Consider the following 14,086-nt stretch of genomic DNA (forward strand, 5'->3'; position numbering starts at 1 on the left):
GTCAAATTTCTGCCTTTCAACATGCTTCTTACCATGTTCATAATTGTCCTGTTCTTTCTCTCTGCTGCACCATTCTCCTACAGTGTGTACCTGGTTGTAAACTATCTTTTGATTCCATGTTGTTTACTATAATCATGGAATGCCTTTGAGTCATATTATCCACCACGATCTGACCTCAATACCTTGATCCGTCAATCACTTTGGTTCTCTGCTAAGGCTTTGAATTCTTTGAACTTTGCAAAAGTTTTGGACTTCTTCTTCAAGAAGTAAACCCAAGGTTTTTTGCTATAGTCATCAATGAAAGTAAGGAAGTAACAACTTCCATTGATCAACTGTTTCCTCATAGGACCACACAAGTCTATATGCACTAGCTCAAGAGGTTGCTTTGATTTGTATGCAACTCCCTTTGGAAAACTTTCACGGTGTTGCTTTCCCAAGATGCAACACCCACAAGTACTAGCAAGTTCATTAATGGGAGGTAATCCTCTGACCATCTGTTTCTGCTGCAACAATCTTAAACCAGAAAAGTGCAAGTGTCCAAATCGAAAGTGTCATAACCAATAATCATTAGAACATGCAATTGTAGAAGAACTCACCTGACCACTGTAATTCATAATTAGAGGAAAGAGACTATTCCTCGTCATCTGCACCTTTGCTATAAGCTGCTTTCTTAGGGGCTTGTCATATATAACACATTCTTAACCTTTAAAGATAACCTTGTATCCTTTGTGTGTTAATTGACCAACACTTAACAAATTATGTTTGAGACTAGGAACATAATATACCTCTTAGATTGTCTTTGGCTCCCCCTGCTTGGTCAAAATGTTGACCAATCCTTTGCCATCTACTTCCATAGTTTTTTCAGTCCCCAACTTTACCGTTGTTTTCACAGATTGATCGAAATTTGCAACCAAATCCTCATTGCCTGTCATGTGGTTACTACAACCACTTTCTAACAACCACAGACTAGCAGAAGGTTCATGCATGGTATGGCAAGCTAGGAACATGGAGTTAGTACTCTCTGTAGTGACATTAGCTCTTTGGTTCCCTTGATCAGCTATTTTCTTCCTGCAATCACGAGCATAGTGACCAAATTTATTGCAATAATAACATCTCACCTTTGATTTGTCAACTCTTTGATTATTGTTGAAGCTTCTGTAGTTTCTTCCACTTTCATATTCATGCTCTTCTCGACCATCTCTCTGACCACCATATCTTCCACTCCATCCTTTGCCTCTCATTCTAATTCTGCCTCGACCTTTGTCTCTTGAAATAGAAACCTGACTTTTGAAAGCAGTCTCTAAAGTGGAATCCTTATTTCTGTCTATCCTTGCCTCATGCGATAGAAGTGATCCCATCAACTCATCAACTGTCAATGATGCCAAATCTTTGGCTTCTTCTATGGTTGTTACCACAACATCAAATTTGGTAGAAAAAGATCTGAGGATCTTCTCAACCACTGTTTGATCTTTAATCTCTTCACCATAAATCTTTAACTGATTTACGATAGTTATGACCCGATTCATGAAAGAATCGATGTCCTCTATCTCCTTCATCTGTAAACTTTCAAAACCTCTCCTAGTATTCTGCAACTTAACAATATTGACTTTGGTCATACCTGTATAGTTTGTCGCCAAAGTATCTCGTGCTACTTTTGCTGAAAATGTGATCATAATCTTCTGGAACATTGCTCGGTTCACTCCCTGCTGAATAAGCTGAATCGCTTGTGCATTCTTCTTCTTGTCTTTCTTCCACTGTTCTTTCTCTATATTACTGAGAGCTTGTTCTTCTGCTTCATCTTTAGGTTCCGAAAACCCAAACTGGACATAATCCTAGACATCATGCACCTGCAACATGGTCGCCATCTTAATGGCCCACACATTATACTCTTTCCCTGTAAATGGTGAGAACTGGGGCTAGAAATTTGAGAAAGCCATCTTCCTCCAAAAATACTTTTTTGAAAAAACTGTAAATTTCTCCTTTGTAAAACTCTTTTTCAAAAAAAATACCCTTTCAGTAAAAACCCTAAATTTTTTATTTTATAAAAAAAAGAAAACAAACAAATAAACAAACAAACAAACAAACAAACTTTTTCAAAAAAATCTCTTAATTATGTTTTATATATAAAAATAATCATTAAAATATCTTTATATGTAAAAACAAAACACCTTTATAAAATCACCAACGAATTAAAAACAAATTTACGTGGGTCCAAATCCTTAATAAAATCTTTTAATGAAAAAACCTTTGTTTTTTTAATATGCACTCTTTTAATAAAAGACTTCAAAGACTTCCCAAGCATATAAATCTTCGAAACGTTTGACTTTGAATTTTGAAACTATGTTATCTGTAACACGTTTCTGTGAGTTTACAATAGGCAAAAGCGCGTTAATCCTGTAACGTTTCAAAAATTCACGTAATTTGCGGTTTTCACTTGACCCTGAACGCGTATAGAACTCTAGGATGGGTTAATGCTCAAAGCACGAAAAAATATATTTTTCTTTTCACACGAATCACTGCAAATCTGTTCTCTCTGGATCTGTGTAACTTCGCTCTGATACCAATTATTGGAAACGCAGAGGAGACAAAGAATGAATTCACACGTAAAACTATGCAACATCCCTCTGATACCAATTTGTTGGAAAGACAGAGGACAAAAAGCATGAATTCACGAGATGCTACTATTTTATTGATCACACACAACATGATGCTTACAATGAACCCCGTGAAGGGTATTTATCCTTTTCCAACTAGTTACTCGCCTTGACATGCAACCATACACTAAAGTCGTCTATCACTTGACTCAATACTCAAACAATCAACCACCTTGAGTCAACACTCAAACACTATCACTTAACTCTAATTGACTCAATACTCAAACAATCAACAACCTTGATTCAAAACTCAAACACTCAACCACTCAGTGAACTGACTCTCTAAACATGTTTAGCCAACTCCACATACAACCACTCAATCACTCAACTGACTCTCTATGTTTAACCAACTCCACATGTAGGAGTAATTATCTTATTTTAACAATCCAGTGGCCTGTGCGGCACGAGAATAATTTCTAGCGCCACTGCCTTTGCCATAGTAATTCCAAACTTCTCTGTCATGTCCACTTCTTATGCACTCATGCCCTTCGCTGGTGCCCACTCGAATGAATGGATGAGAGAAGCCAATACCAGATGAATCATCCGACTCGCCAACGGAAGCCCCGCGCATATTCTCCTTCCTGCTCCGAATGGTATCAGCTCGAAGTGTTGTCCCCTGTAATCCACGCTATTCTTCTTATCATCAAGAAATCTCTCAGGGACGAATTTAGATGGTTCATTCCAGATGGCAGGGTCCCTTCCGATTGCCCACATGTTGACGATTACCTGGGTGTGTTTGGGTATCAAGAATCCCTCAATCTCACAATCACTATCTGCTCTGTGTGGAAGGAGCAGAGGAACTACCGGGTGCAACCTCAAAACTTCTTTTACCACTGCACAAAGATAAGGGAGACGGTCACTATCACTTTCTTCCACCCTTTTATTGCGACCAACTACCTGGTCCAACTCGCCCCGGGCTCGTTTCATTTTCTCCGGATTACATATGAGTTCTGCCATCGCCCACTCCATGGTCTTCGCAGTAATGTCGCTTCTCGCCCCAAATATGTCCTGCATCAAGAAATTGGCCATAAGATAAATTACTTTGGCAGTATGAATTCACTAGTAAACTCCGATACTTTAGAATAAGATACTATCTATCATTAAATACGTCAATAGCCTTATTGTATGATACCAACAACGGAGAATGGAAATGATTACAGTTAATGTTGGAAATTTCAGGTGATTTCAAACACAAAAGACCAGAGAACAATGCTCTGATATAATGTTGGGAATTTTTCTGCTAAAATTCCAAAAACAAAACAAACACAACACAGAGAATGATACTCTGCTAGGAATTTCTGATAATTCCATAACAACAAAAAAAATCACTTGAACAAAGGATAATACTCTGTTTTACAACACAGGATCTTTAACACAGGATCTTGCTGCAGACAAAATTTCAACTTGCTGAAGATAAAGTTTCAGCAACAAACAAAAAAAATTTCTATTCATTTACAATAAACCAACTGTTACAAAACGTCTTCCTCTTAACAAAGGGATTTCACCAGCACTGCTTTTACAAAAACATCTTCCTCACACAGAGTGATTCTCCAAGTGTCTATGTTGATAAGCATCTTCCTCTTAATAGAGGGATTTCACTATTGTCTATGCTAAAAAGCGTCTTCTTCTTAACAAGAGGGATTCACCAAGAACTTCCAGTTCCATAAAAAAAATTATTCTGTTTCTTTAGGAACAAATACTTTGTCTCCGCTTACAAATTTACACTGCTATGTAAATATTTTCTTTTTACTTCTTGCTTTTGCACTGCTATACATTACAAAATTACTCTATCTTCTGCTTGCAAATTTTTACACTGCTGTGTGTAAAAATTTTCTCACATACGCTCTTTACATTCAACCCTCACGTTGCTGCGCATATTGGGTTTTCATTCTTCCACACAAAATTGTAGATCTGCGCTGCCCTATTTTCTTCTTCTTTGCACTACTGTGCGTTTCGTTTCTCTCACAATACAATTTCTACTATTGCGCTGCTGCGCCTCTCTATTCCATTATATTACATTAAACAACCTTTGCATATTACATTGCTGTGTAAAACCCTTCTTTTATTTCGCACTGCTGTGCCTTTCATTACCAATACAATACCAAAAACTGGACATTACATACGCTCCTGCGTGTTGTCCCCTTTTTCATTCAACCACAAAAACATTCACGCTCTGTTGCTGTTACAAATACATGGTCAACAAAAAATATAACAAGACACTGCTATCTTACTTTCCATACTCCGGCGCATTAAAAAAAAACTAATAAAATTAAAATCTTTACCAACAATTTACCCATCACAATAAATTTCATTAACTTGCTTTACTGACAGGCCGATGGTCAACAAAGATTTCACTTCTCGTTAATTTATTTCTGGAGCGATGGTACTTCAGCATGGCGAGTTAATTTTTGTTTTGTCCGTAGATTATGGCTGGCTGCAATGTCACATGGAAGGTCAACCAAAAGTTTACTTCACGCAATGTCATGTAGCATTAAAACAGAAACATGTTCCCGCTATCTTAACCGTTGATCTGCCCTAAAAAATCGGACGGCTGTGGTGAATATCGCAAGCCCCTTCTTACCGACCTTTACCTTCAGGGGCATTGGTGGTTTTGAGACCGTACTCTAGATGCGTGGCAGCAAGTCGGTGTGATCAGAGCCCTCGAAGGAAAAACATCTTTTGATAAAAAGCGGTGCGATGAGCACCAGCGGTTTTCTGGAGTACTTTTACGTCGTTGTTCAACTGTCGGCATCCGGCAACACTGCAGTTGAAATTATAATTTCAATAGTTAAGTAGACTCTGATGTCGGTGAGAGTAAAATCATCGCCTCTGATATCCAGTAGAGCGTCCAACAGATCCTCAGGACCATCACTCGCGTCCGTCGTTTTGCCTTTTGTGGCGAGGCGGTTCTCTATGAATTTGTCAACAATGCCAAATTCCCTTCCCAAATAGAATGTTGTGTTATGTCTCACACCCTAAGGATCCAACCACTGAAGAAAGGGAAAGTAGTCCACCAAATTTGGAGCTCCTGCATTCACCCCCCATTGCCAAAGACTGTCTTTGAACTCTTGGAAAGCTGGAGAATTGGGATGGAACATGTCTTTACCAAAGGCCATCTTGCCTAACATATTAAGAGCGAAGTGGGCCATCATATCTCCGATGTTTACGCTCTTCCCCTCTGTACTTCCCAACAGAATCTGCTTGATTGTTCGGAATACTTCATCTCTTCTCAAATGTTGCAGGGCTTCCAACCTCTTGACGCTGAAGAGCTCTTTATTGGATATGCGTCTGAGCAAACGCCAGTGGGATCCATATTGGGCCCAAATTACTGAGGACTTGTCGTAAGAAAGGCATTGAATTGACTGTATGACCGTCCGGCCCGCAAAAACATGGTCATGGGTCTTGAGAACTTGCTTTGCCATGGCCGGAGAGGAGACTACCACAGTAGTTTTCATTCCGAGAGAGACACACATGAGAGGGCTGTACTTCTGAGCGAGGTGGAAGAGAGCTTCGTGGGGTTTGTTGACCAACTGGAACAGGTTTCCTACAATCGGCCACCCTGGAGGTCCCGGAGGAAGCCTGCGATAAGTCTTCCTCCTCCACACATCAAAGGCAAAGAATATAAAGACAGAGGTGAGCCCTGTAATAGAATACCATAACATCCATCCATTATCCATTGAGATTTATTGCAGAGGCGGCTAATTGGCAACCATGGAGAGTTGAGCTAAATATGACTATAGATAGAGGTAATAGACAAGTATAAATACACGAATGCGAGCCTTTGCCCTAATTGAAACCATCGATTCACGGAAAAAATAAAAATAAATACATATAGAAATGCATATAAAGGCGTTGTCTATTCAGGCCAGACTTTCACGTAGATTGTGACTTTTTGGCGGGTGATTTTTTTTTAAGAAATCTGATTGTTGCAGTGTTCAACTAGAGACTATAATTTAGAGGATGGTGATTTTTTGGCAAAATTTTTGTAGCTTATTTGACTGTTACAATGTTTAAATAATTTTTTTATATAAATTCAATACCATCAAAAACTCAAACGCATCCAAAATTCTGAAGCTTTACAGCTGTGACCCTAACCCTGAACAAAAACACCCCAACCATGAACAAAACTTGTACAGAATATCACACGGTCTAGTCTTAACCTTTTCACAGTGATGAGGTCATCTACGGAGTTGCGTGAATCGACGTTGAATGGGATATGCCCACCTATGACTCAAATTATATTGTTCAGGATATGCATGTGCACGTTGGGTTTGAATATTAGTTCTATGAAGGCATTTAGGTATTTGAATACAACGGTCATTCTCTGCATCAGAGTTAGTTGGACTGTATTCGCTTATTTATAAAAATCACTATTGGGAATCGGAAGTGCACCGGACTGTATTAGGAAATAAACTTCGCCATCAGCTACATTTTAAATAAAATTTGTAGTCCTTGATTTAGATTCTGTGTATACATTTATATTTTCCCAACCATGAATTATTTAATGATTTGGATAATGGGGAAGATTTTGGTTTTCTCAAGAAGTGAAGCATTTGTGGGTGAATTGAAGCATTTATGTGTGAATTGAGAGTGAAAAATGGTTTAAATAAATATTGTTGTGCGAAATATTAAGTATTTAATAAGTTTTTTTGGTAAGCCTGTTTAAAAGGATTTTATTAATATATAAATATTTTTATATGGATAGTAAGAGAAGCAGAGATATCGGTTATCAAAACTAGAGTCTTAATATTAACATCAGTTACATCCATACTTTTAAAGTAGAGTTAAAAACCCTATAACTAATACATGATAATGAAGGACTAGGGAAACTCCATTGCAATGAAGAGACCATGACACGAGATCAGAGCAAGGACACTATATAACAAAATTACAAGATCGTTCCAATAGAAGATTGGTTCCTATAAAGAAAGTTGATTGGTTCCTGTAAAGAAAGCTATATGTATGCCATTGGAGATATCAAAAGATCGACTACCCCTCATTTGTGACAAAATAAAGTACAACACAGTACAATATCAACCACATTGCGACCATCTATTGCATTCAGTAAGAAGAGAGATATACCAGTGTAGACCTTCAACAAAGCTGTAACATTTTCTAGAAAGACATATTAATTAAGTTGACAAAACCAGGCACTAGAAATCCACTTGTGTCTTATATGATCGTTGGTGAAAGAGGAGATATAGCAAATGGATGAGAAGTAGTAGTCATTTGTGTATTGATTAAAACATGAGGCCTAGTGAGTTCCTCAGATTCCGAGTCTACAATAACATATTTCTCCACCCTTTGCAGACATTAAACCATATCATCAAGGAAAAAACAAACATTCATGAGCATTCTCTTCATATCTTCTTGACCTACAAAATTCTTGCAGCTATCCACGTGCTTATCATGTAGGACCAAGTTAAAGAGTGTGTCCATTTGTTGGTGGACTACAAGAGAGTGTAAGAAATGCAATCTCCTCTCCCTAAATTTCCCTAGATTAGGAATCCTTTTGAGATATGCGACCCCCACTTTGGAATCTAATAAGTAAAGCTTATCACCAAACTCTCTCGACTCAAGATGTCAAATTTCCTTTCATACCTCCGAGGGACCGAGTCGAAATAAGATGCTACTGAATTCCATTCAAATAATTGTCAATGAGAAATTGAACTACTTGCCCCCCCTCATCGACTTTCCATTCTCTGTCGAGGAGGCATTGTCACAAAAGGGAGCAAAGAAACCACATGAATTTGACCACTATAATGACGAACATGACAATACCCTAAAAGTTGGGTTGTCAGCCTAAACCAACATACCACGCGGTCTATTTTCAGAAGTTGGAAAGGTGCTTTCAAATGAGGTATTTGAACATCACCAACTACTTCGATGAGAGAACAACAACCAATTTTAAACCAACAATGACGATGAGAGTAGAAACTAAGGTTTTTAGACCGAGAGAAAATCAATGACGTATTATCATCAACACATCACAACTAAAGTCCATAGATAGTAAATATGGAGCGAGTGGAAAGACACACTTCTTACCAATGCTTTTGTGGACCAGAACAAAAAATTAGAAACCAATGTGGACCATAAAACACATTACAAGACCAGAAGGGACCAAAGTCTAAAACATTACATATTAAAATCACCAATTGCTCTATTACCCAACGAGAGATGAAAATTCCCTAAAAACCATATGGAGAAACTTCCCGGATACCATACTACACAAACGAGAACAAGACAATTAAAGGAGATACCTAGAGAGTCAGTCCCTTGAAGTGCCGAAGTAGGAAGGACCACAACTAGTTCAAACACTGAACTTATTGCAATGTTGTGTAGAAATAAGACGAAGAACATTGACCCCCTTCGAAAGTCCAAGACTTAAGATTATAAAAAACACAATTCCACTGTCCTTAGAAAGAAGAGAACATCCCAACTTGCTAAAAGATGAGAACATGCAACCCCGACATCTGATGTAGAGCATGATAAAGGAAAAGGAGCATGTAGGTAAAGGTTTCTCCTCCCCACCACTTTCGATCTGCTCATACCATCACTGTTCAAAGAAAAACACTATAGAAGAAGTATAGTTAAGAATGATGTGAGGAAAGAAAACTATTTATAAACTGTAGCAATGCGAGAGAAAAACTAGTGTTATTCTTGGCACACTTATTTAGAAAAACATTCCTCTTATTAAGAAAAATATTTTAAAAAATGTTACATATCTCTCTATATATATTATTTTTGTTATTAATATTTAAAATGTTATATGGCAACTTCATATTAAAAATGAAATAATTACAAATCTCCCTAGAAACCTATTAATAGAATAATAATTCTATCCCTCTATATATAAAATCTATATTAAATATTTTTCTCTCTCTCAAACATATGTAAAATCTATATTAAATTTTTTTCTCTCTCTCAAACATATATATATATATATATATATATATATATATATATATATATTTCTTTTGTTTTATATAATATATGCATAGTTAACATTGAAATATTTTATTTATGATTCACATTCTACATATTAAAATGTTAATACATGTCCAATCATATTTAAAAAAAGAAAGCATATACATGTCATATGAATGAAAAATTAATGAATTATAGACCAAAAAAATTCTATTTAATAGAAAAGGATCTCTCTCTCTCTCTCTCTCTCTCTCTCTCTCTCTCTCTATATATATATATATATATATATGTATATGTATGTATGTATATGTATATGTATGTATGTTACATGTCAAATGAGTAAAAAGTCAATGGATTAAAAAGAACTCTTCCTCTTATATATATATATATATATATATATATATATATATATTTTACCTAGTAAAATATATATGTTTATTTTGTTTTGTATTGTATAGTATATACATAGTAGACATTGAAATATTTATGAATGATTCACACACTACACATTAAAATGTTAATAATGGTCCCAATTATATTTGAAAGTACAAAATATACATCCATAAAACACTTTCTATATATAATATTATTTTTGTTATAAATACTTTTTAAATGTTACATGCTTATTGATTTTCCCCATATATATATATAGATATGTCAGTCAACTCTATATTAAAAAATAATGAATTACAAATCTTTCTATCATATATATATATATATATATATATATATATATATATATATATATATATATATATATATATATATATATATTTCTTTTGTTTTATATAGTATATACATAATTGAGATTGAAATATTTTATTTATGATTCACATCATTCATTAAAATGTCAATACATGTCTTAATCATATTTGGAAATAGAAAACATATATCCTCAAAATTCTTAATTTTATTATAAATATTTTTTAAAAGGTTATATATATAATTATTGTTATTAATATTTAAAATGTTATATCTGAATTCCATATTAAAAAATGAATGATTGCAAATTGTGTTAAAGAACATATTAATGGAATAAAAATTCTCTCTTGATAGAATTTATTTATAGTATCTTCATGCCAAGTCTCATCATTTCCCAGTTCAGAATTTGGGTGTCCTCAACATGCTAGCTACTTGTGCATTGAGAATCTCTGATGAAAACCACCTTTATAATGAGAAAGCCCATCTCCTTAATGGTTTTGTTAATAATGAATATAGTAGGCACCAAGGCCTTAAAGATTTCCTAAAAGCAAGCAGAGTTCCCAAGGTTAAGAAGGACCCTATAGATCGTGTCTCAGGGGTGCATCTCCCTTTCATCCAGGGGACCACTGACAAGATTGCAAGGATCCTAAGGAAGCACAATGTTCCATCGACCTTTAGACCCCTTAACACCATTCAAAGCTCCTTAAGATCTGTAAAAGACCCTATTGACCCCAAGGATATGAAAGGTGTTTATGTTATTCCTTGTTCTTGTGGGACCCCCTACGTTGGTGAAATTGGATGCTCTATCAATCAAAGGATTCATGAGCATGCAGCAGATATCAAACATATGAGAACCGGTCTTCAATCGTGGCAAAACACGTGGAAAAGGCCAAGCATCATATTTTTATTGAGGAGGCTCGAGTCATTGCTAGGATTGCTCCTTTTCATCACTAGAAGTTTAGGGAGGCCATTGAAATTGAAAGGAGGCAGAGTAATCTCAACAGAGATGACGGATGGAAAGTCAGTAGTTGTTGGATTCCTACCCTTTCTTTTTAAGACCCCCTGTTTTTCTTTTTTTTTGTTTTGATTTCATCTCCTCGTCTCTTGAATTATTTTGGTTTCCTCATTGTTTTCTTTTCTATTTTAGTGGTCTTTTTTCCTTTTTTGTTATTCTTAATTCTATATATATAATGATAATAATATTATAATAATAATAATATTATTATTAAATCCTGTCATAGCATTAATTTAAGTTTAAAATTTAATAGATAAAAAGAGAAGACATAGTAATTATAATAAATTTTGATGAAGACATAGTAAAGAAGGTATTTGGGTATTTATTAGCATATTTGTTTAATTCATTATATAAACAAAGGGTTAAATAATATACATATATAAAAATTATAGTATTTTTAGTATCCTAATTTCTATTTATTCATAGTTTATTTATTTTAATTATAAACACGTTTATTTAAGTTTTATAAATAAACTAATTCATAAATATATAATAAAATGAACTATAATATTTATGTTTGGTCTATTAGTTCTTATTTAATAAAACTCGGTACTTATAATAAACATAGTGTAATACATATATAATTAGTTAGTTACCCTAATATATTAATAATTTTATATATTTTATTAATGATTTCACTAATAAACCAATTAATTTATCAATTAATAGTTATTTATTTCTAATTCTTGGTTCATTTAAATGTAGCCCTTTCTGGTCTAGTCAAATGGAACCATTTCTGTTGGTTAAATATAGTTGTTTCTTTCTAGCCGTTTGAACGGTTAGTCTCTCTATTTAACTCAATTCCATGATCTGTTTCTTCATCTTGTCTTGACAATGAACCACACTTGCTTATGGATCACAAAAGACTTAATTCAATAATTCAATAATTATTAATCTTTTTAAATGGTTTTTTTCCCAAGTAAAAATCATAATTTCCATTAAGAAAATTAAAATTACATGTTGAAGATGCTAAAAACACATATCAAAAGAACTAGCGCATAAATAATCACACTAGAAGTCCGAGCCTAAAAGTATATGATCTAGTCATAGCATAATACCAAAAACATCAAAACTGCTGATTTTTAGGGCTTTTTAAATAACCAAATATATAGAGACAAAACTGATTCTTGTAGCTGCCATAATTGGTACATAAAAATATTAAAAATGGATCAAATATAACATCATAAAGGAAATAAGCTGCAAATTTACTCTCGAGCTCCATCATTCTGGATACCATCTATAAATGGTATGTGTTAATACTCATAATGTTCAATGAGCTCCATCATTCTGGATGCCATCTATAAATGGTCTACGGTAATACTCATAATGTTCAACCTACTCTGTAATCTGTCATCTGCCCCAAGCTTGTTGCCTTCCTGCCTTGGAAAGCTCATCAGATATTGTGTTTCTCTCCCTATAATTATGTTGACATGTGATGTGATAAAAATTCTTTTTTATAATTAAAACTTCCTCAAGGATGGGCTTCAGTGTGTGCATGTGACATACATAATTTTCATTAAACCAATTAATAACCACAAATATTTTATAAATGTTATATATTAGTTTGGAATAAATTATACATATGACTTATAATGAAGTGTGAAAACATACATTTTTTAATTTAATTTTTTTTTTATCTATTTATATAAACTTGATATAAAACTATGTTATTTAACATGAATGTTAAGATATTTTATTTATATTTTTTTGTTATTAGTATATTTTTATTTTAACTATTACATGCAAACTAAACATAAAATGGATTGTATTTCATGTAATATCAATTATATTGTTTTTACATGGCGTTTGTAAACTCCATATTAAATAGTGAAAGAATTACATATCTCTTTAATATTGCAAAGTAAATTATATTTTTTTCTTTTTAATTTCAATTACTTTATATCTATATAAAGTGGATGTAAATTAAGGTGGGAATTGAAGTATTTGTGAGTGACATTGAGTTATTACTTCTTCTATTTTTTTTCTAATTTGTTGTTGTAACCATTATTTTACTATTTTTAAATGTAACATTACATGACCATATCTCCCTCATACTAGGTTGTAAAACACCTCTCAACCGAATTAGTCTAGATCCATCTTAACTCTAAATTTATAAGTAGCTAGAGGGATCAAATCTGTAGAGGTGCAAACCTCATTTTGAGTAGAAAACTTGAATCTTGATTAAGAGTTAAGTTGAATCTAGGCTAGTGTTAGAAAATGTGCATATTCTATACTTTCTAAATTTGAATATATAATTAATAAAAAAACAAATATTCTTACCTATTAAACCTAAATTTGAATATATAAATGGATAAAAAACAAATATTCTTACCTTTTAAACCTAAATTGGAATTTATAATTAATAAAAATTAAATATTGTTACCAATTAAACCTAAATATATACAACCAACCTAGATCCATCTTAATATTTTTACGGATTAAACCTAAATATATATAACCAGCCTAGATCCATCTTAACTCAAGAGATCAAATCTCTGGAGATGCAAATATTTTTTTGAGTGAAAAAATTGAGGAATGTTTTAGACCTCCAGATATCTGACACCTCTCAATGCTTCATCTCAAGTTAAGATGGGTCTAGGCTAATTTATATGTATATTTAGGTTTAATGGGTAAGAATATGTGTTTTTTATTACTTCTAAATTCTTTTTTTTTTTGGTAAAAATTTTTATTACGTAATGTGAGTCTTGAGATGATTGACATGCCTATCCTGTGGCTTGAGTAACCATGATTAAGGGAATCTAAGCTATTAGAATCACTCAAGGATTGC

General features: G+C 33.8%; 1 pseudogene; it reads right to left on the reverse strand.

Annotated features, from left to right (window-relative positions):
• Positions 1-3,032: 3,032 nt before the first annotated feature.
• LOC149231937 (cytochrome P450 76T24 pseudogene) lies at positions 3,033-6,331 on the reverse strand (annotated as a pseudogene).
• Positions 6,332-14,086: the final 7,755 nt, after the last annotated feature.

Source organism: Pinus tabuliformis, chromosome J, assembly GCF_031772625.1.
Source record: "Pinus tabuliformis cultivar Carrire ecotype Pingquan chromosome J, CPIR1, whole genome shotgun sequence".
Lineage (NCBI taxonomy): Eukaryota > Viridiplantae > Streptophyta > Pinopsida > Pinales > Pinaceae > Pinus > Pinus tabuliformis.